Below are 22,604 nucleotides of genomic sequence, written 5' to 3' on the forward strand. Positions count from 1 at the left end.
ACTTAAGACACCGGCAGACCACAAACCGACGCCAAACTGTAAACATTGCAGACTCTGACCCTCTCAGCCGATGGGATCTCTCCTGCCTCCTTCCCACCTGGAACCATCATCACCGCTGGAATCCCTCAGCTCACTCCACCCTTCAGCTGGTTCTTCCCCACTCCTGTGCCAGGCTCCTTCGTTTCGGCCGCGTTGGCTGCAGCTCGAGCGTCTCTGTGTTCCTGCCCATTTGGGGTTCAGAGGTTTCCTTTGTTAGTTTAGTCATTCTGAGTTTATGCCTTTAGACCTAGGGTTCTGTTTTTTCATCAGTAGTTTCCTGATCGTTTTTAGTTAATCTTAGTATTAGGTCTCCCTCAGTTTGCTCAGCACTTAATTTCTCCACCACCCCACTTAGGGCGCTGGTAGGTTTTCTGTTGTATTCAGTTTTGTGAAATAAATCAGTTAATTGTATCTGTGCCTCCTGTTGTGCTGTCTGCGCTTGAGCCTCAGTTCCGTCCCGTGACAATACTCTTCTTTTAAGAAAAAACAGGAACAGATAGCAGAAAAAACAACTGAAGAAAAGATCAAAAAACTTACGGAAGAATACGCAGCTAACCCGTCTGAACTTTTATGGGAAAAACTCCAAAATACAAAACTTAATCTGGATATCATCTTATCTAAAAAAACCGACTTCATTTTACAACAATTAAGATACAAAAACTTTGACTACAATAATAAATCAGGCAAATATTTAGCAAATCAGCTCAAACACAATAAAGAAAATTCCTTTATAGCAGCAATTTCTGATAATGCAGGTCGAACTTTAAACTTACCTCAGGACATTAATAACATTTTTCATGATTATTATCAAAACTTATACTCATCAAATTTAAACCCTGACCCTGAAGATATTAAAACCTTTCTTAATAAACTAAACCTACCACAGCTCACTATAGATCAGAAAACCACCTTAGACTCACCATTAACCTTACAAGAATTACAAAATGCTTTAGACAGCATGTCAACAGGCAAAGCACCAGGTCCAGATGGGTTCCCTGCTGAATTCCTAAAACATTTCTGGTCAATGCTGGCTCCACTATTTTTCAGAGTAGTAACAGAGATCAAAAATAAAGGTCATGTAGGAGGTCACATGAATACAGCGAACATTAAATTGTTACTTAAACCAGACAAAAACCCCATATTACCCTCAAGCTATCGTCCCATCTCACTTATTAACACAGACTTAAAAATTATTTCCAAAGCACTCACATCCAGGTTAGAGAAAGTAGTACAGTCAATTATACACCAAGACCAGACAGGATTTATTAAAAATAGACACTCCACAGACAATGTGAGAAGACTGTTTAATGTGATCAACATGGCACAGAACTCTAAAAAGAAAAAAATAATTTTGTCACTCGATGCAGAAAAAGCATTTGATAGAGTAAACTGGTCGTTCCTCCTAGCTGTCCTTGGCAAATTTGGCTTCGGAGAATCATTCATATGATGGATCTCCACCCTGTACAATAAACCTAAGGCCTCATTAACCACAAACAAAATAACATCCCAAAGCTTCACACTGCAGAGGGGAACCAGACAAGGCTGCCCACTCTCACCTTTGCTTTTTGCAATATTCGTTGAACCTCTCGCAGCAGCTGTACGTCAGAACTCTGTTATTAAAGGAATCCACTCATCCATCTCAGAACACAAAATTAATCTTTACGCGGATGACATCTTACTCTATTTGGAAGAACCACAATCCTCTTTAGAGGAAGTATTTAATCTAATAAACAGCTTCTCTAAATTATCAGACTATTCCATTAACTGGACAAAATCATCAATCCTCCCTTTGACAAAAAATTCATGGAATCCTGCAAACCAAAATCCACAACACCCCTCCACCACAAATACAATTAGATATCTAGGCTTAAATATATCACCAAACTTAAATGAATTAATTAAACTAAATCATGATCCGATGTTGGACAAAGTCACAGAAGATCTGCGGAGATGGAACAATCTCCCCATCTCACTACTTGGCAGGATAGCCTCAGTTAAAATGAAAATCTTACCTAAAATAAACTACCTGTTCTCAATGATACCACTAAAACCACCAAAACAATGGTTTCAAAGATTAGATTCTGCAACTACAAAATTCTATGCTAGAAATAAAAAACCTAAAATAAGCCTTTCAACCCTTCAAAAAAACAAAGACGAGGGTGGTTTAGAAGCCCCTAATTTCATGCATTATTACTTAGCAAACCAAATATTATATTTAACAGAATGGCTAAAACCAAAAGAATACTACAACACCTGGCTAGAAATAGAACAGTTAGACTGCAAACACATTAAACTCTCTGATCTCCCTTTTATCACTGCGACCCTCAAACATCACAACTGCTTTAAAAACCCACTAATTGCCTCCACACTGACTGCATGGTGGAAAGCCCTGGACATCACAAATGTTCAATTAAAAACTAGTATACTGTCTCCAATCTGGCACAACCCCGACTTTAAAAATAAAAAAACACCACTTTATCTGAAGACATGGGAAGAGAGTGGAATCACTCATCTCCAAGACCTCTTTGAAAATGACAAGCTTAGGACATATAATAATCTAACCCAAGCATTCGGTATAAATAAATGTAACTTTCTACAGTACTTACAAGTAACAGAAACAATAAAGAAAACTTCTCCACTAGACTTAACTACTTTACAACCTCCAGAACTGGCTACATATATGAAAAAAATCTCAACAAAATCAAAGAAACTCTCAAAAATATACAGAGCTCTCTCGATCACCAACTGTAATTACTTACCAATCGCTAAGTGGGAGGCCGAACTCTCAATCACCCCGAGCATTGATTTCTGGACAGAAATTTGTCGTAATACTTTTAAGATGACGAAAAACACAAACCTTCAGCTAATTCAATACAAGGTCCTCCACAGATCCCACATTACCCAACAGAAAATGCATAAAATGGGCTTCTCCTCAACAGACATCTGCTCTCAGTGCACCCAGAATACAGCGGATTCCTATTTACATGCCTTATGGCTTTGCTCCCCAGTGCAACACTTTTGGATTCTAATTACTGAAAAACTGTCCTCCATTTTGGACTGCAGAATTCCTTTATCTCTAAATCTTTGTCTGATAGGAGACCTGACAATGCTTCAACTTCCAGCAAACCGATCACAATCAATCCTTGCGGCACTAGCCATAGCAAAAAAAACAATATTACTAAATTGGAAAGACAAAAAATCCTTAAACATAAACCAATGGCAAAATCTCCTCACAGAATTTATCTCCATGGAAAAGATGTCTGCTCTCAGAAAACAAAAAAAAATAATGTGCTTTGAGGAGCGTTGGACTCCTTTTTTAATTGCATTAAATCTAAATTTTTAAAGCCTGATGATCTAGCCTGCAAGCGACTGCCAGCACCACTTTTTACTAACGCACTAGTCCAACTGTAGGCCTGGGCTGCCTTGGGCCTCTGGGGTAGTCTTGGCCAGGTTGGCTGGGGAGGGTTGCCGGGGTGCCTGGCTGCCTCGGCGCGGGTGTGCATTCCTTCTGGGTGTTCACGGGGTCCCAGGGCTGTTCGATTTGGCGCTGTTGCCCCTTGCATGCGCATCTGGTTGGCCTCTGGGGCTGGGGCCCTGCGTGCTCCTCTGCCGCTCCTTCCCCTTGCTCCCTGTCCCCCTGTCTCGTCCTCCCCCCCCTCCTCCTTTGCTCTTGCGCCCGCCATCCTGTTGGGTTGGGTTTGGGGGGCTCCCGTTTGCCTGGGGGCTGGTGGGGGGGCTGTTGCTCCCGCCTGGGGGGCGGGCGGTGCCGTGCCGGATGGGTTGGCTGGGGGGTGGTCTCGTCAGGGGGCCTGCGGTGGTGGGGTCCGTGGCTCCGGTCCGGGGGGATCCGGGGTGGGGGTGGCTGCTGCCCGGGGTCGGCTATTGCCTCCTGGGTCGCTGGGTGGCGGGGTGTGGCCGTGGGTTGCTCCGTCGGCCCTTGCGGGTCCTCGGCTTGGCTCCCTGGGGCGCGCCTTTGCCAGGGATGTCGCTTGCGTGACGGGCCGGGCGGGGCCCCCCTCCGGTGTGGCCAGTACGGCTAGGGGTGTGGGGTGGGGGGTGCTATGGGGCCTCCCTGGGGGTCGTGTTGGGTGGGTGTGCGGGGGCGCGGCGCGTGGCCCTTGGCCTGGTGGATCCGCGTCGGGATTGGCTGGTCTGCTGCGCTGCGCAGCCTTGGGTGGGGCGGGGCTGGTGGCCTGGGGCCCGCTGTCGTCCGGGGTGCGCTGGCGTCGGGGGGGTGTCTCGTGCCGGTGCGTGGGTCGTCGGGGGTCCCCTCCGTGGGGGGGGGGGGGCTCTACTGGCGCCGTTGGTGTGGGATGGCGGTACCGGGCTGGGGGTGCTTCGGTACTCGGGCTTGCCGGTCCGTGGCTGGCGGGGTGGCCCTGCTTGGCGGTAGATGGTGTCCTCTTTTGTCGGGGGGGCCGGGGCCACCTTCCGGTGGAGGGTGTTGTGTCGTGGCGCCGGGTGGGCCTGTGCTGGCCCTGGTGCGGGCACGGGCCTCCCCCCTGCTCGGCCGCTCTCCTTGGCGGCGGGGGGGCGTCGCTCTGGGCCGGCGTGCGGCGGGGGTCGCCCCCTGGGGCACCGGGGGACGGGGTTGGTGCCTGGCTGCGCCCGGGGGTGGGGGGTGCCGCCGTGCTCCGCGGGGCCGTCACAGTCTGGGGGGTGCCGTGGGGGGGGGTCTCCGGCTTTGCTGCTCCGGGGCCCACAGTGCCGCTTGCCCATCTGCACCATCTACCATCTCGCGTGGCCCGCCATGCGGACGGGCCCGGCTCGCACCGGACAGGCCTCCTACATGTACACTTCACCTCACTCCCAGCTGGTCTGGCCCATTCACAATATGCACCACACACCCATACCCAACCCTTGGGGGGCTGGATGGTGGGACTGGGGGTGGAGGGGGCCGCCACCTGTGTCACTATGTAGTGGCGTGGGGGCGGCACTCCCACCTCTAGTTACCCTACTAATCCCTCCAATTTTAATCACACCTCAACATGCCACCCCCCGGAGGGTGTATCCTCACTTACACCCTCCGGCCTATTACACCACATACACATATATCCACAAAGGCAGGATGGGGAGCACCGCTCCCCTCCATCCCCCTTCTTTTAATTACACCCCATACATTCACTGAACACACACACTCACACAGGGGATAGGGAAGTGCCTCTCCATTGGGGAATGGAGAGGCACCATAACAGGGTGGTGGGTTGGTTCACATATTTGGGCCTCTCCGTTGGGGCCCGGCCCCTCTGTTGGTGGCTGGGCCACTGCATAGAGTAAAAATACATCAGGATGGTGTGGTCGGGCGTGGCGGTGGGTTTCGGGGGGGTTTTGCTGGGGTCTCTCCTTGCGGGGTCTTTCCGGGCGGGGGCGGCCTGGTGGGGCGCGGGGGCGCTTCCTCCCGTTGGGTGTGGCTTGGTGCTTGTTTCGTCGGCTGGTGGCCTTGGGGGCGGGCCCCGCGGTGTGCGGGCCCGGGGCGGCCTGCCTCGCCGGTTTGGGGGGTAGGTGTCCTGGGGGTGTGCTGGTGTCCTCACCGGGGTTGGGGCAGGGTTGCTTGGTGCCTCGGAGCGGCGCTGTTTACTGGGGGGCGGCGCTAGCTGTTCCGGTGGTGGAGGTTGCTGTCGGCCGCCTGGTGGGTCTGTCCTGCCATCTGCGGACTGGTGGGTGGGTCCGGGGCATCTTTGGCTCGGGGCTGCGGTTCCGCACTTGATGTGTGCCATTGGGGTGCCTCCGTCCCCGCGGTGGGGATCGCCGGTTGCTCGCGGGCCGGTGGGGGGCGCTGCTCCATGGCTGGCGCTGCCCGGGGGGCGGCGGGCCCTGGGCTGCTGGCCGGGTCCTGGCCGGGGGTGGGGGGTGCGTCCCGGGGGGCTTGCCCTTGGGGGGTCCTGGTCCCGGGGGGTGCTCCTGGGGCCCGGGATGATTGGCTGGCTGGCCGGGCCGGTCCTGGCGGGGGTCTTTCGGGGCGGGTGCCGCGTGCCGCGCCCTTGCATGCCTACTGGTACGGCCCCTGCTTGGGCAGTGCCCCGTGAGGCAGGGTGTCGGGCATGCATAGGGGGCCACATCCCGGCAAGGCGGTCTGGCTTGGCCCTTGGAGGGGGCCCTGGCTTTAAAAAAAAAAAACTGAAGCCCGTGGCGCGGGCGGCATCAACAAAAGGTGATTTGGGGCGCCATGGGGGGCTAGGTTGGGGTGCCTGGGGGCCGGCGGGGAGACTCCCGGCGGCCCCCTGGTGCCTTATGCGGCTTGGGGTGTGGTCGTCCTCCCTGGGCGGGCTGCTCCTGGTGCTGCGTCCATTCCGGGTCCCTCTGGCCTGGGGTCGGGTCCCTGCTGGCTCTGGGCTCGGCGGCGGGTGCCCGCCGGCTGCCCGTTCGGCGTGGCTCTGGTCGTCTGCTGGGCGTGGGCTTCGGCTCCTCCGCTGGGGTCTCGGGCGGGGAGCTCTCTGGGCCCTCCCCTCGGGGTGTTGGACGCGGGGTTGTGGGGGGGTGGGGGGGATGGGGTGGGGGGTCTGGGGGTTGGGGGTTGGATCGGCGGCGTGGTGCGCTGGGTCCTTGGCTCCTTGGGGCTTTCTCGGGTGTGTATGGGGGGGCGATGGTTGCCTCTCGGCTTGGGATCCTGGGGGCGTTCGGGGGGCTGCTTGGCCGTGGGGTGGTCGCCGGGGGCCCCCAGATTGCCCGCCCTTGCTGCTGGCCTGGCCGCTTCTTCGGGCCCGGGGGCGGCTCGTGGGTTTTGCAGTGGCGGTTCTTGGAAATACATTTGTCATGGATGCACTGGCCTTGGGCTGTGGGATAACACTCATACTGGGCTCAACCATAGACACGTTGTTCCCAAATACCTGTTTTATGGAATTTCCACTCACTTCTTCCGCTGTTCACAGCCACCACCATTATTCTTAAGCCGCACACTGGTCACCAAACTGGCTTGATAACACAACAATAAGCACAATATACACAACCACAATTTCACATCGCATCACTTGAAACCTATCGACTACTCCCCACCCATTCCATTTCCTATCTTGTATCCCTCTTCCCTGTTAACTTCCCCACCCCTCTCCAACCCCTCACCCTGGTGTAACACTACCCTCTCTTTTTTACATCCTCCCTTTAATAAAGTATTTCTTACCCTTCCCTAGGGAGAGCTGGTGATGGTCACAATTATGCAATGAAATAAATAAATTTATTTAATTGCTATAACAAAATATGCATTGCTGTTAAAAGATTACACTTCTTGTAGTGTTAACCTTCAACAGAATGCGCAGACAAGATAAAAAAAAAAAAAAAAAAAAAAAAAAAAAAGGAAACAAGAACGTGGTAGCGAATTTCCTCTCACGTACTTTCGAAGAGTGACTCTCTTAAGGGGGGGGGAGTGTGACAAAGTGGATGAAGGGATTCACACCATTGTCAGTTATTGTCATACAGTATATTATTTTGTATTTTTATTAATTTAGCTGTAACTTACTTTTGCTTTTATAACATTTGCAAACACTTACTATCCCGGGTTTGTTTGTGTCAGCATTTAGTTATAGTTTACATCAAAGCATAGTAATTCAAACCAATACACAGTTTATTTAAACATCTTTATTTAGTCTTTGTTTATTAACTATTCGTTTGTTTTTTCATGTATAACCAAATGTGTTTGTTTGTGTTTAGTGAACAGGATCATCATTCCCTGCATGGTCAGAGTTGGTGATGTCACCAGAGACATCTCTGGGCCATACCAACGGAGGGGATTTTTCTTCTTTGATTGTTATTTTCTTTGGTAACTTGTAAGGATTATTTATCAAGTATATTGACATCATTTCTTTATTTAAGTCATTTAGTTGTGTAAATGATTTAATGTAAATTTCAGAGTTTGGTTCCTTTGTTTTGTAGTTAAAGGAAGTGTGGGTTTGTCCCTTGAGTTGAAGTGGTCCACCAACAGGTGCAGCTACTCATCTAATGAGGCATGCTTTTTTTTTGTTCAAAGTGTTTTTATTGTAAGCATGATATAAAACAGAAGAAAAGGAAATACAACAATCTTTTTTTTTTTTATATATATATATATATATATATATATAACCCCCCTCCCCCCTCCCGCAGAACACTCCCACCCTGTTGCACCTAAAAGAAGAAAAAAAAATAATAAAATAAATAAATAAATAAATAAATAAATAAATTTTAACCAATAGAGTAGAGATATGAATACGACATCATTCTGATAGAATAAATGAGGGATCCACCTGTTTGATTTCATCCAAGATGGGTTGCCAGAGAGTAAAAAACTTACTGACACAACCTCTTATAGAATATCGTATCTTCTCCAGTGTTAGATGAGACAAAAGATCAGCAAACCAGATTCTAAGCGATGGAGGGCGTTTGTCTTTCCATTTAAGCAGTATAAGCCTTCGGGCAATAAGTGTAGTAAACGCGATCACATCTTTTTGTTCTTGATTAAATTTAGAAAATTGAGGTACAATACCAAATATTGCAGTTGTGGCGGCCGGTTCAACATTAATCTGGAATACATCTGAAAGAAATCTAAATATGGATCCCCAAAAGTGTGTCAGTTTTGAGCAGGACCAAAACATGTGAGATAAAGTCGCTAGCTCAGTTTCACAGCGATCACAATGGGGGTCTAGGTCAGATTAAAATTTTGTCAGTTTCACTTTTGACCAATGTAATCTGTGAACAATTTTGAATTGAATTACCCTATGTCTTAAACAAATTGAAGAAAAATATATATTATCTATCACAGATTGCCATACATCTTCAGGGATTACAGTTGTAAGTTCCTCCTCCCACTTTCCTTTGACACGGGACAATGGTTCCAGATCCCAGGAATTAATAATCGCATAGATTTTACCAATAAGTCCTTTGGAATTTGCATTCAAGTCCAAGATGTTTTCAAGGAGTGTGTCAGGTGGTCGTGATGGGAAGTGATTGATTGAAGCAGACACAAAACTGCGAAGCTCAAGATATCTGAAAAAATGACAATCATGGATTTGAAATATCCCTTTCACTTGTTGAAATGAGGCAAACAGTCCTTCAACAAACATGTCCTTCAGTGTCCTCAGGCCATGGGCGGACCACACTGCAAAAGAGTCATCAACAACAGAAGGTACAAACATATGGTTTTGCATTACAGGAGCATAGATTGACAGATTATTTAGACCAAAGCTTCTTCTGAATTGAGCCCAGATCTTGAAAGAGTGTTTGACAACTGGATTTGTGGAAAATTTGCATAAAGGTTGAGGGAGAGGTAACTTTGTACACAGCAGAGAATGCAGAGAGGTAGATCTACATGACATATTCTCAAGTTTCAACCATTTCAAACTACTGTTGTGTGAAGAATGAGGCCAATATAGCATCGCGCGGATATTGGATGCCCAATAGTAATATTGAAAATTGGGAAGTGAGAGTCCTCCATTTTCCCGATGTCGTTGCAAAATATTTTTTGAGATGCGTGCACTTTTCCCATTCCATATAAATGATGAGACTAACTTGTCTATGTGTAAGAAAAACGATTTTGTTAGGAATAATGGTATAGATTGGAATAGATATTCATATTCAATATTCATTTTAACAATATTTATTCTGCCCCCTAGAGATAGTGGCAGTGTATTCCAACGTTCAAGATCCTGCTTCATAGAATCTAGTAGTGGAATAAAATTTGTCTTATACATGTGTTTGTAAGTTTTTGTTATCCATACACCTAGGTATTTGAATTTATCTTTACTCATTTTAAATGGGAGTGGCTGCAGCATATTCTGTTGTGTTTCAAAATTTATAGGCATAAGCTCACTCTTCTGCATGTTTACTTTATAACCCGATATTTTTCCAAAGTCGTCCAAAAGGTTAAGTAATTTTGGAAGGCTTTGAAGTGGCTCAGACAGATACATAAGTGTGTCATCTGCATAAAGGGATACTTTATGTTCACATTTTTCTCTTTGCACGGCCCTAATACCAATGTCATTGCGTACTGCGGCCGCTAGGGGTTCAATTACTAGAGAGAATAATAGGGGAGATAGGGGACAGCCTTGTCTAGTTCCGCGTTCTATTTTAAAGAAATTTGACAAATTACTATTTGTTCGGACTGCAGCAACACGCAGTAAATAAAATGGTACGAATCCACGATATAAATTTCACACCAAGTCCAAATCTCTTCAGAGTGTAAAAAAGGTAATCCCACTCTAGCGAGAGAACCACTTCTGGTATATCGGGTGAGGTGGGATAATGAAGGATGTTTAAGAGCCTGCGAACATTATGAAATGAATACCGATCTTTAATAAACCCTGTTTGATCATCAGATACCACTGAGGGAACAACAGTTTCTAGGCGGTGTGCTAATATTTTGGCGAAGATTTTACTATTCGCATTTAATAATGAGATGGGCCGATATGAGCTACATTCTAATTTACTTTTACCTTTCTTATGGATCAGAGATATAACAGCCTGTCTCATAGTCTCCGGGAGTGTGCCAGAGATTGAGGACTCATCATATACAGAAAGCAAAAGTTGTGACAGTTCTGTCGAGAACGCTTTAAAAAACTTGCTTGGAAACCCATCTGGTCCATGGGCCTTCCCGCGTTGCATAGAGGTAACAGCATTCATAAATTCATTTTTAGAGAAGGGCTTCTCTAGCTCTTGTGCATACCTATCACCAATAGTGGGGAGATCGAACTTGCTGAAAAAGGAGTCAAATTGCGATGTATTCCCACTGGACTCAGAGGTATATAGTTGTGTGTAATATTCACTAAAGCATTTATTAATCTCTAAGGGTTCTGTTATTTTTGCCCCATGTTTATTAATTGCAAGAATAGCCTGTTCAACCTGTTGTTGTCGCAGTTGATGTGCTAAAATTTTCCCAATTTTTTCCCCATGTTCGTACATCTTATGTCTAGATTTATTTAAAAGGTTTTCAGTTTGTTTTGTAGTTATCAGATTAAATTCAGTCTGAAGAGCTAAGCGTTGTTTATATATTTCAGAGGAGAAAGAGTGTGCCAGAACCCCGTCGAGTTGTAAAATATCACTTTCAATTTTTTTGACACGTTCTTGTTGCATTTTCTTTACTTTAGCGCTATACGATATAATCTGACCTCTGAGATAAGCTTTTAGTGATTCCCAAATTAGACCAAAGGATATTCCTGGAGTCCTGTTACGTATTAGGTATTCATCTATTTCTTTTGAGATAAATTTGATCAACTCTGCATCGGAAAGCAAAAGTGTATTAAATCTCCATGGTCGGTACCTATTGCCCGAGGTTGACATATTTAAAGTCATAGACAGTGGTGCATGATCTGAGATCACTATTGCCTGATATTCACACTTGGTGACAAGTGGGAAGAAATTATCATCAAGAAAAAAGTAATCTATTCGAGAGAATGTCTTGTGTACTGGTGAATAAAAGGAATAACTTCTCTGGCCCGGATTTCTAAGTCTCCAAACATCATTCATTCCATAGGTCTTAAGGAACTTGTTAATTACTTGTGTCGATTGAGTTAGCTTTTTGGTCTTGGGTGAACTGCGGTCCAGTGATGGTGATAACACACAGTTAATGTCACCTCCCAATATGAGATGATGTGTATCTATATTTGGTATACGAGAGAAGAGCCCAGTAAAAAATGTATGGTCGTCCCAATTAGGGGCATATATACTGTATTTGCTAAAACAACAGGAGTGTTGTTTAGTCTACCCACCACGATTATGTAGCGACCGACTGAGTCAGCCTCCACCGCCGACACACTAAAAGAGATCGTCTTCTTAATTAAAATCGCTGTACCTCTAGATTTGGAATGGAAATTTGAATGAAAAAATTGCCCCACCCATCCACCCTTGAGTCTTGAATGATCAAATGTATTTAGATGGGTTTCTTGAAGAAACGCAATGTCTGTGTTCAACTGTTTTAAGTGGGCGAGCACTCTCCTACGTTTTACAGGATGGTTTAGGGATTTAACATTCCAGGAGACAAAATTTACCTGACAAACACTGGTTGATATATTCAACTGTGGATTAACCATGAGGTTTCAGATACAAAAATATTGGTAGAGTTAGATGTGGTTGGGTGAAAACAGGAAATCCCATCACAAACATAAAAAGCAGATCAAGTAGTCGTAATATATATTTCGGTGCAACAGGTACCCAATCCCAAAAGTCACCAACAAGAACATGGTGATAAAAAAACCCTTGACAACAAAATCCACACATTGTGTGCTTAACAGAACTCTAGCTGTACAGGTAGCTCCGCATCAAATTTAGAAATAATAATAAGTGAAAAAATTAAGTCTTTTTTCCCCTAAATAGCAAAAAAAAAAAAAAAAAAAGCGTTTGGTAAATATTAAATATGACTTAAGATTGTAAGCTAATTATACCAAATGTGTTGTGACTCCACAATTAGAATTGGGAATAATTAGAATTTTTTTTAAAATAAATAAATAAATAAATAAATAAAAATGTTTTTTTTAAATAAATAAATATATATACATATATATATATATATATATATATATACATAAGAAAAGAAAATTGTGTGCATATGTATATATGCACATACAATGCACATACATATATATATACACACACATAGCAAACAAATAAAATAAGATAAAAATAAATAAATAAATAAATTAAAAAAAAAAAAAAAAAATTAATCATTAAAAAAAAGAACTAAGAGAAAATAATAACATATATAAATAGGTACAGAACATGGCAGTTTTACCAGCAGTTATTGTCTCTCCTCACGCGATGTTTTCCTGCACGTAGGACATAGCCACTGCTGGATCATCAAAGAATTTATCGGTGCCGTTGTCGCAGGTGATCCGCAGCAGGGCAGGGTAGAGGAGCCCGTAACGTACTCCCGGACGTCCTCGAAGAAGCTTTTTGACATCATTAAATGCCGACCTGGCGCGGGCCACGCTCGGAGGATGGTCGGGAAAGATGAGTATGGTTGAACCGTTGTGGTGGAGTGGACTGGCTTCCCGTGCGCGACGAAGGATATCGACACGATCTTGATAGTAGTGCAGTTTTGCTATGATCGCTCTGGGCTTACCATCCGCTCTTCTCCCCTGTGAGGTGCGATGAGACCTGTCGATCAGCACATCCTTATCCAACTTCAATACATCTTTGAGTAGTCTGGATACAGAGGCAGGCGTGCACGGAGATTCCTCAGCTACATTCAATATACGGATATTTGATCTCCGCATACGTCCCTCCATGTCCACATATTTCTCTTGTAGAGTCTCCACGGTCTTCTCCAATTTCTGAACTTTGGTTTGTAGTATCACGATATCATCCGAGCAGCCAGAGAGCCCCAGCTCCATATCTGACACAGTAGATTTGACCACTTCCAACTCGGAGCGAAGAGCAGTTGTGTTGTTAGCTATTTCCAGCCTCACTGATTGCAGCTCTGCTTTAACGCCCTCGATCTCAGTTGTTATCACCTTCGTCACCTCTCTTTGAAAAAGTTCAGTCATTTCGGTCTTAATGGATGAGAGCAATTCCATTTTTAAGTCCGTCAGGTTAGTTTGTTCTCTCATGCTAGCTGTGTCACATAGAGATTCCGCAGCAGACTCAGCCTTGTGCGGCCTGCTAATGCTAGTTATGTTGCTAGCTTTATCGGGGCCTGTCTCATTTGTAGAGCCCTTGCCCGTATATTTGTACTTGCGCAGGTTATTTGCCATATTCCGTAACGATAGTCGTCTCATATGATGTTGTAGTATCTTAGATGATCCTGTGGTTTCTCATTCTTAATCAAAACGCCAGGAAAAAAAGACTTAAATGCAGTTTTGTGCGGAGCTCTCTGAACACACCACCTACTCCATTGCTCGCTGTCGAATGAGGCATGCTTTAAAAGCCAGGAGAGTTTGGATGAAGGGAAGAGGGGAGGTCATGCTGTTACAAACATGTGTCTGCCAAGGAAAGCTGATTGTGCTTTGACATGTCATTTTGGAGAACACGTGTCGCTTTTAAAGAAACACTGTAAATAAAAGCACTAAAAAGGCAAAGAGGACTTCTGATGTTGTTTCCCTATCACCGTCCTTGACACTTTGGCCGGACTATTCTACAATTGTGATCATGATTTTACAAAGACAAAAATCGTGATGTGATTTTTTTCCCCATATCTCCCACTCCTACATGTGTGTGTCTGTGCTAGACATTAACTTAAATTAATTAAAACTCTTATTCAGCTACTAGCAGTGTTATGAAAACTGCTAGTAGCTGAATTGCACTTGTAGGTTATATCAGCATATATACAATGTAACAAATGCCTTGTTTAATCTAATGTTCATTTGAACTGTTCTTATTTGATTATTTTTGTATGTAAGTGTATTTCTATCTATTAACATTGAGTTTCCTGCTAAGACATTTATTCAATCAAAAATCACTTGATGTTTTAATGTTTTTTACATGATTTGCTTTTTAATGATCTCTTTCTGTTGCAGACAAGGAGAACTTTAAGTTTTAAGTGGGAGTCCCCTGCCTTTGTCATTGTTATTCACCCATCTAGGAGGCAGGTCACACAACAATATTATGTAAAGAAGGTGTTGTCCCCGGTAGCCAAACAAATAATTATCAATAACATAACAGGTTCTCGGTTTATGAGGTTCTTCACTGATTTACAGAACATCAAAAGTCCAACAAAGTATTGAGGTCACAGAAGAAACCATGCTCAACAAAGAACGTTAGTTGGAGTCTGGGAACAACAAGGTGTGCTGCTGTCAGAGGTTCCCCCTGGTCTCAGCTTCTGGCTGCCATTTTATAGGTGGAGGACCAATCTCTGCAGATTGTCTCCTCCAATCAGGCAGCAGCACCTAGAACAACGACAGAGCACTCACTCCAACCCCAAAACAAAATACAATATACAAAACACGATTACGGCCATAGCCGTAAGAGTCATCAAGATCTGAGACAAACACCTACAACATGAGACATGTCCCCAGCTAAATGACGGAGAGTTGGCTGAAATGAAATATTAATATTAATACTAATTTCTGGTTGATTAAAACTAGCGTTAGGAGGCCCTAGAGCAGGGAGAGGCATTGGCATGGAGGTGAGGGTGTCACGGTGCTACCCCGTGCCCTCTAAACAGTTTGTAAGGTTTTAATGTAAAAACAAATGCATCATTAGTCGTAAAAGTGTTTGTCACCCATTGCTCCATGTGCTTTGTTTGTTAAACCAGGAAGTGGCAAACAGAATAGAAGCCTGTCATTGGTTCATTTAGTGGCGTGTGTCTTGGAAGGTACCACATGTAATAGAGTTGGAGGGGTGTTTCTTAGCAAATAAAAAAAAAAAACATTTTTCAAGTATCTGTCAAAATTTGCTTAACTCTTAACATTGCTAATATTAATATACAATTTTTTGGTAAATGTTAAATGCATTTTTGGTCTTTAATTTGTCTGAGATTAATTAATTGATTTCCCCTCAGATCATGTGCTTTGGTACCTCACCCTCAGTACTATATAAGAGGAGGCTGGAGTCCTTGTGGGGTGGTTGGTGTCAGAGCTGTCAGGTAGTAAAACAAAGTTTGTGTAGAGCTCAATCTTTATTTGTTTTCACTTTTTCCCCTCTTTTTGGAAGTTGGATGTCTTCTATTTTTCTTCAGGCCTGCACTGTAAATACTGCTGCACTTTTACCACTGTAAATAAATACACTTTGACTGCATTTTTGGGAACCTTGGACTACTTTTTGAGCCTACCCACTAGGCCAGGGGTCCCCAATCCTGGTCCTCAAGGGCCACTATCCAGCATGTTTTAGATGTTTCCATCTTCCAACACACCTGATTGAAATGACCAGGATCGTTATCAGGCTTCTGCAGAGTTTGATGATGAGTTAATCATTTGAATAAAATAATCCACTGTTGATCAACTGCTGTAAAACAACCATAAATGATGTGCATATAAAGCACAATACAGCTGCTCCAAAATTAAAACAGTAATTTTTCAGCCTTAGCACAGTAATGTAAAGTAAGCTGTGCATATTCCAGGTGCACATTCTGCTGTTGAAAATGCTTATGAAAATAAATGTGGAAAAAGAAATTCACAGCATTTTTCTCAGCTACACAATGCTAAACATATCAGGCTTATGAGCTGCTGTTAGCAGTGACTCAGCAGCAGTGACAGGCAACAACATACCGTGCAATAGTTTGGCTGACCTGTCCCTGGATAACAGTCACAGTCCGTTAAAATCCAGTCGCAGCGTTAGCTTAGCTTCACTGATGCATCTTTTGGAGACAAAAATAATGCGCGTATATCCACTCTGAGAAGCTCGTCCTGCTCTCGCATTGACTCGCCATGATTGGAGCACGTGATGTAAACAGAAACACGCTGACAATGCTTCTTCTTCTACTGTTTTACCGTGTTTGGCAAAATTATTAACACAATTATTTTAGATTAATGTTGTAATCACAATTATAATAACATTTATTTACCATGTTAGGGATAAATCTGTGTTTTTATGCCTCTACTTTTAAACAAACAATATGTGAACAGTGTACTGAAACATTAAACATTAAAAATGAACCCAATAATTTAAAATGTACCTTCGGCTAAGTGAATAAATACACTATTATATACAGCTCTCATCAGTCCACAGTGACTCAAAGCTGCAGCTGAAGCTTTGTTCACTTGTTATTAAAGCAGCTTAATGAAGCTTCATTAATTATGTGATCGTCCCCTGGTGGTTGGCTGACCACTGGTTGAGAAAGTGTCTGATTAAATATGCGGTACAGACGCATTTTAAAGGTAAATATTGCAACGGTAAGGTTAATTTAATTGTGGGAACCAAAATCGTAATCACGATTAAAATTTGATTAATTGTGAAGCCCTACTACTGAGTCATTCTACACTTTTAATAACACAAATGTCAAAGTAGTCAACACATTAAAGGAAAAGTTGAGGAGGATTTCCAGGTCAGGTTGACTTTGATCCTCAGTGAAATACGACAGTTCAGAAAAGACAATAATAAACAACTGGTTGACATTAAAGGTGAAAATGCAAAGACTAATTTGAGACTAGAAGAAGCCAAAGCAAGAATTGTAGGCATTGAGGTACGTCTACAAAACGTGGAGGAGGTGATGACTGAAATGCTAACGCTACAACAAAGGCTAACGGACCAAGAGGGGCACTCAAGGAGGGAGAACGTGAGGATTTATGGAGTACCTGAAGGAGCAGAAGGAGAACCCTGACAAGTCAGTACCTTCGTAGAGAAGCTGCTCAGAGAGAATCTCGATATTCCCACCGAGACGGGCATGCAAATAGAGAGAGCACACCACACATTGACACCACCTCCACCTGCGGGCGCACAGCCGAGATCCATCGTGGTCAGATTCCAGTTTTAAAGTGAAGGAAAAGGTGATTGAATCAGTGTGGCAAAAGAAAGGCCTCACCTGGGAAAACTGGAAGATAACCCTGGATCAGGATTACGCTTCTGAGGTCCTGCTGTGGAGGAAGGAATACGCAGAGGTACGGAGGATTCTAAAGGAGAACGGCATAAGTTTCCAAACCCTGTTTCTATGAAGCTGAGGGTCTTTTGGACGGAGGGACATCATGTACAACATTTATTTTTATTTTTTATTTATTCAGTTTATTTCCGAAATGGTTGCATTCAGAGAAGTTTTGTTATTCTTTTTTTTTTTTTTTTTTGTACATGCCGAAAAAGGAGACGAGAGAAGCAGTTTGCTTATCTAAGTCCCGTCCCCTGTTTTAAAAACAGAAAATTTACATCAAAGCTTGACAATTTCATTTTTTTTTTTTTTGTCCTTTTTTATGTAGGATTTATTCTCATCTGTAGTCAGTGTTGTCTTCTTTCATTCCTCCTCTCCATCGTTGTTCGTGTCGTCCTTGTTCCCTGCAGATTTCATTCCCCGACGTTGTCTGCGTTCCTCCAGTTCAAAAGAAAAGTTCCTCTTTTTTCTAGTCTTGTTTTGTCTCTGCATCAAGGTTACTCCAGCTGTTAATAGCTCTATTGACAGTGCTGTGTTTTCCAATGTTAGATTTAACCCTTTCTTGTATAAACACATTACTTAGTTCATAAGCAGTTTTTTTGTATATGAAACGTTTTTGTATTTGATATGGGAGTGTTTTAAGTGAGGCCCTGAATGCGAGAATTTGTGTGTTGTAGTGTATTATTTCTTGCAGTTTTAGGTATTTGGCCTTTTCAAATTTTTATTTTATTTAACCTTTACTTAACCAGGAAAAAAATCCCATTGAGATTAAAAACCTCTTTTTCAAGGGAGTCCTGGCCAAGAGGCAGCAAAGTTACAACACTGAACAGAAATACATTTACATTACATTAAAATGACAGGATAACATAAGAATCAAATAAAACAATTACAGACAACTGAGGCAGTCTCAAATTCTCTCAGTTTCATTTTAAAAGCATTCAAGGATAACAATTCAGTCAACTTCCAGTCTTTTTGCAGTGTGTTCCAAGCACAAGGAGCTGCATGTGCAAAGGCCTTTTTCCCCAGCTCTGTGCGGGCAAAAGGAACTGTGAGCAACAGCTGATCATTGGATCTCAGTGCATAAGTGTTCGTGCTTCTCTTAGTAAGTAATGTACAGATGTAAGAGGGCAGTAATCCAAGAAGAGCCTTATAAATAAAAGTAAACCAATGACACTGCCTCCTAGTGTGCAGGGATGGCCATCCCACCCGAGAGTACAGCTCACAGTGATGTGTCTTGGCTCTACAGTTTGTGATGAACCTCAGAGCAGAATGATAAACAGAGTCCACCATCAGAAGACATGTACAAGAAGCATTCATATAAAAAAGGTCACCATAATCTAACACAGATAAGAATGTGGCAGAGACAAGGAGCTTCTTTACACCAAAAGAAAAACATGTCTTGTTGCGGAAGAAGAAACCCAATTTAAGTTTTAATTTCCTCACAAGTTTGTCAATGAAAAGTTTAAAAGTGAGGGAATCATCAATTACGACACCAAGGTATTTATATTCATGTACCACTTCTATGACATTTCCTTCAAGAGTGGACACGACCGGGGGAGCTTGAGGCACCTTCTTATGATTAGAGAACAACATTAACTTTGTCTTCTCAGCATTGAGAACCAGTTTTAGATTAATCAGCGAATGCTGGACAGAAACAAAGGCTTTCTGCAGGGAATTAACAGCCTGTTCAAGAGATGATCCGAAGCAATAAATAATTGTATCATCGGCATAAAAATGCATATTAGCATCAGAAACATTTTCTTCGACATTATTAATGTACAAGATAAATAAGAGGGGCCCCAAAACGGATCCCTGCGGCACCCCCTTGTGAACAGTAACAAATTCAGAACAATGGCCCTCATATTTAATACACTGGGTCCTGTTTTCTAAATAATTTGAAAACCAAGCGACAGTATGCTCTGACAGTCCAATGAGATGTAGCCTGCGTTTTAAAATAGCATGGTCTACAGTGTCAAAAGCTTTAGAGAGATCAATAAAGAGTGAAGCACAGTACTGTTTTTTATCAAGTGCTGCAATAATGTCATTTATCACCTTCATAGTAGCAGTGATAGTGCTGTGCTTTTTTCTGAAGCCTGATTGCAATTTAGAGAGGATTTCATTAGAATAAAGAAACTCTTTCAACTGATCACAAACAAGCGACTCCAGGATTTTTGATAAAACACATAAATTTGAAATTGGCCGATAATTGGTAAGAACTGCTGGGTCACCTCCTTTTAATAAAGGGAGCACAAAAGCTGATTTCCAAACAGATGGAATATCTTTGTTTCTAATTGAAAGATTAAAAAGAATTGAAAGTGGCTCTGCTATAAAATCAGCTGCCAGCTTTAAAAAGTAAGTCTCAATCAAGTCAGGTCCAGGGGGCTTTCTGTGGTCTAATGCTTTTAGAGCTTTGTGCACTTCGTGACAAGTAAAAGGATTAAAATTAAAAGGATCACCAGAAAACATGGAAGATTCTGTGCAAGAATTCCCAGTCGTTATGCCTTTTGAATCAAATAGAGAACCAGATGATAAAAAATGCTGGTTAAAGCAATTCAAGACTTCAGTTCTATCATAAACTGGGACTGAGTCTTTAAGTACAAATGACGGAATAGTCTCTGTGTTTTTGTTCAAAGACAGGGACTTGATCACTTTCCAGAATTTCTGTGGATTGTTGAGGTTCTCAGTGGTGACCGACAAAAAGTATCCTGATTTGGCCTTTTTGATAAGCGAAGTGCATTTGTTTCGAAGCTGTCTGAAGAAGGACCAGTCAGTGGCAGAATTACTTTGTCTTGCCTTGTCCCAGGCCTTATTACGCTCATGAAGGCTGTCGGCCAGTTCTGGAGAAAACCAAGGATTTTCTCGCCCCTTCACCCTGTATTTCTTCAGAGGTGCATGCTTATTTATAATTTGCATGAAAGTGTCTTTGAAAAAAGTCCACGCTAGCTCTACATCAGGGATTAGACTTATATATTTCCAGTTCACCATCGACAAATCGTGATGAAAGGCTTGTTCATTCAAATGTTTAAGATTCCTTCTACAAACAATACGGGGTTTGCACTTTGGAATCCTAGTGTTTCTACAAGCAGCAACAACACAATGATCACTTAAATCATTACAGAAGACACCCAAGTAAGATAACTTATGAGGCACATTAGTTAAAAACAAATCAATCAAAGTAGATTTATCAGGACTTTTGGGATTAGGCCTTGTGGGAAAGTTGACTAACTGGGTGAGATTAACAGAATCACAAAACCTTTTAAATTCATCAGAAGTTGCATTGAACCAGTCCCAGTTGAAATCACCTGCCATAAGTAATTCAGTGTAATTTATCTGATTCAAAAGCAGTTTTAATGAATCTAACGCCTCCTTTGGAGCAGATGGAGGTCTGTAACACCCAACCACAGTAATATGTAGCACAGTAATAGTTCGTTTGTGTGTGCGTTGTGTGGTGCGAGATACGTTTTGTAGGTGTTTCCTCTGATTTCTGAGCAGTAATTTAAATGTGACCCAATAAGGGAAAAATAGATTGTCTTCAGTCGATTTGGTATGTAGTATTTGTTGTAAGTTCCATAGGATGTAGCTGCTTTTGGCAACTTTGTTTTTAACTACTTGTATGTGCTTTTTCCAGGTCAGTTTCTCATCTATCCACACTCCTAGTGCTCTATATTCTTTTACTTGTTCAATTATGTCCGTGTCTAGTTTCAGTCTAATGTTTTCTGTTATTGTTTTCATTTCCAAAACAGATGAATTTTGTTTTGCTGACATTTAGGGCTCTTTTTTTTCTTTCTTTTTTCTCTTAGGAGAGTGTTGACTTGTTTCTGTATTTTTTGTATCGTAGTTCTGTTTTCAATGTTTTGTCTTTAAGATATTTTTTATATAATGTATTTTTTTTTTTTTTGCTTTTTGCTTTTATGTATAATGCCACCCCACCACCTGGCTTATATAATCTGTTCTTACAGACAAATTTATATCCTTTTATCGTAAAGTTCATACCGTTTTGTTCATTTAGCTTGTTTCCAGTGTTTATATTGATCTGGGTCCATGTCCATGATTACCATCAGTAATGTTGTTGTTTAGGTGGATCCTTCGCATTTTCCCAAGTCTTCCATCGTTTTTATGAAGATTGTTTTTTCCGTTCTCTTCTCCCAGTGGTGTGATTTAAATCCTGCAGTTTTTTGTCCACGTCTTTAGAATTTTTCCTCCTTTTTTTATTTGGCATGCCTTCCAATGCAATACTTGCGTTTTGTTTTGTCAGGTTTTCATTCATGAAAACCTTCATATCCTTCAATTTCTTGCCTTGCTTCAGTAGTTCTCCTTTAAATTTCACATTCGTGAAGGTGATTTTTACAGCTCTGGTGTCCTTACGTTTTGGCAGGAGTTGGCAGGAGTTGATGTTGTTAGGGTTCAAGACAATGTCCTTCGACTCCAAGTAATCAATGACCTGTTGTTCAATCGATTTTGTGTTTTCGTCGTAACTCCTGGATGTTATCTTTAGGCCTGTAATAATGACATCTTTCTCTCTTTCCTTTTGTTCCAGCTCTTCAACCCTCGCCTTCAGCAGTTTTATCTCTTCACCATTCATTGCATTCTGTTGTTTCAGTACCTTTACTTCACTTTGAAGGCTTTCCAGTGATCTTTCCAGCGTCTTTTCCAACGACTTTATCTCGGCTGTGATCCGTGCAGATAGATCGTCTTTGAGGTTTCGTATCATCTCCTTGACCTCTTCCAAACCCGGATCAGGTTCTGTAGGGCCTGCATGCGGTTTTTTAACCATTTTTCTTTTCGTCTTGGGCCCAAGTTTTCTTTTCTCAGGCTGTCTGCAGCTGTAAGCTGTTAATCTCCCAAGGTCGTGTTATCGGAGCGAGTGAAAACACGTCCTCTCTCTTCGAAGACCAGAAGAGACACTGCAGAAAGATCCAGTGAAAATAGTTTCCTTCAATGTCAACGGGGTTTTGAATCCAATCAAGAGAAGTAAGATCTTATCAAAACCTTAAAAAGAGAAGGTAGGGCTGGGTAATTTTAACTAAAAAAAAATGAAATCTACGATTTTTTAAAGAAAAATGCGAGTTTCGATTCGATTTTTGATTTTTTTTTCTTTTTCTCCAATGCATTTAATGTGATTGTCCTCAAGAGTTAAAATACAAAGAACAATCCC

Source organism: Gouania willdenowi, chromosome 22 (genome assembly GCF_900634775.1).
Source record: "Gouania willdenowi chromosome 22, fGouWil2.1, whole genome shotgun sequence".
Classification (NCBI taxonomy): domain Eukaryota; kingdom Metazoa; phylum Chordata; class Actinopteri; order Blenniiformes; family Gobiesocidae; genus Gouania; species Gouania willdenowi.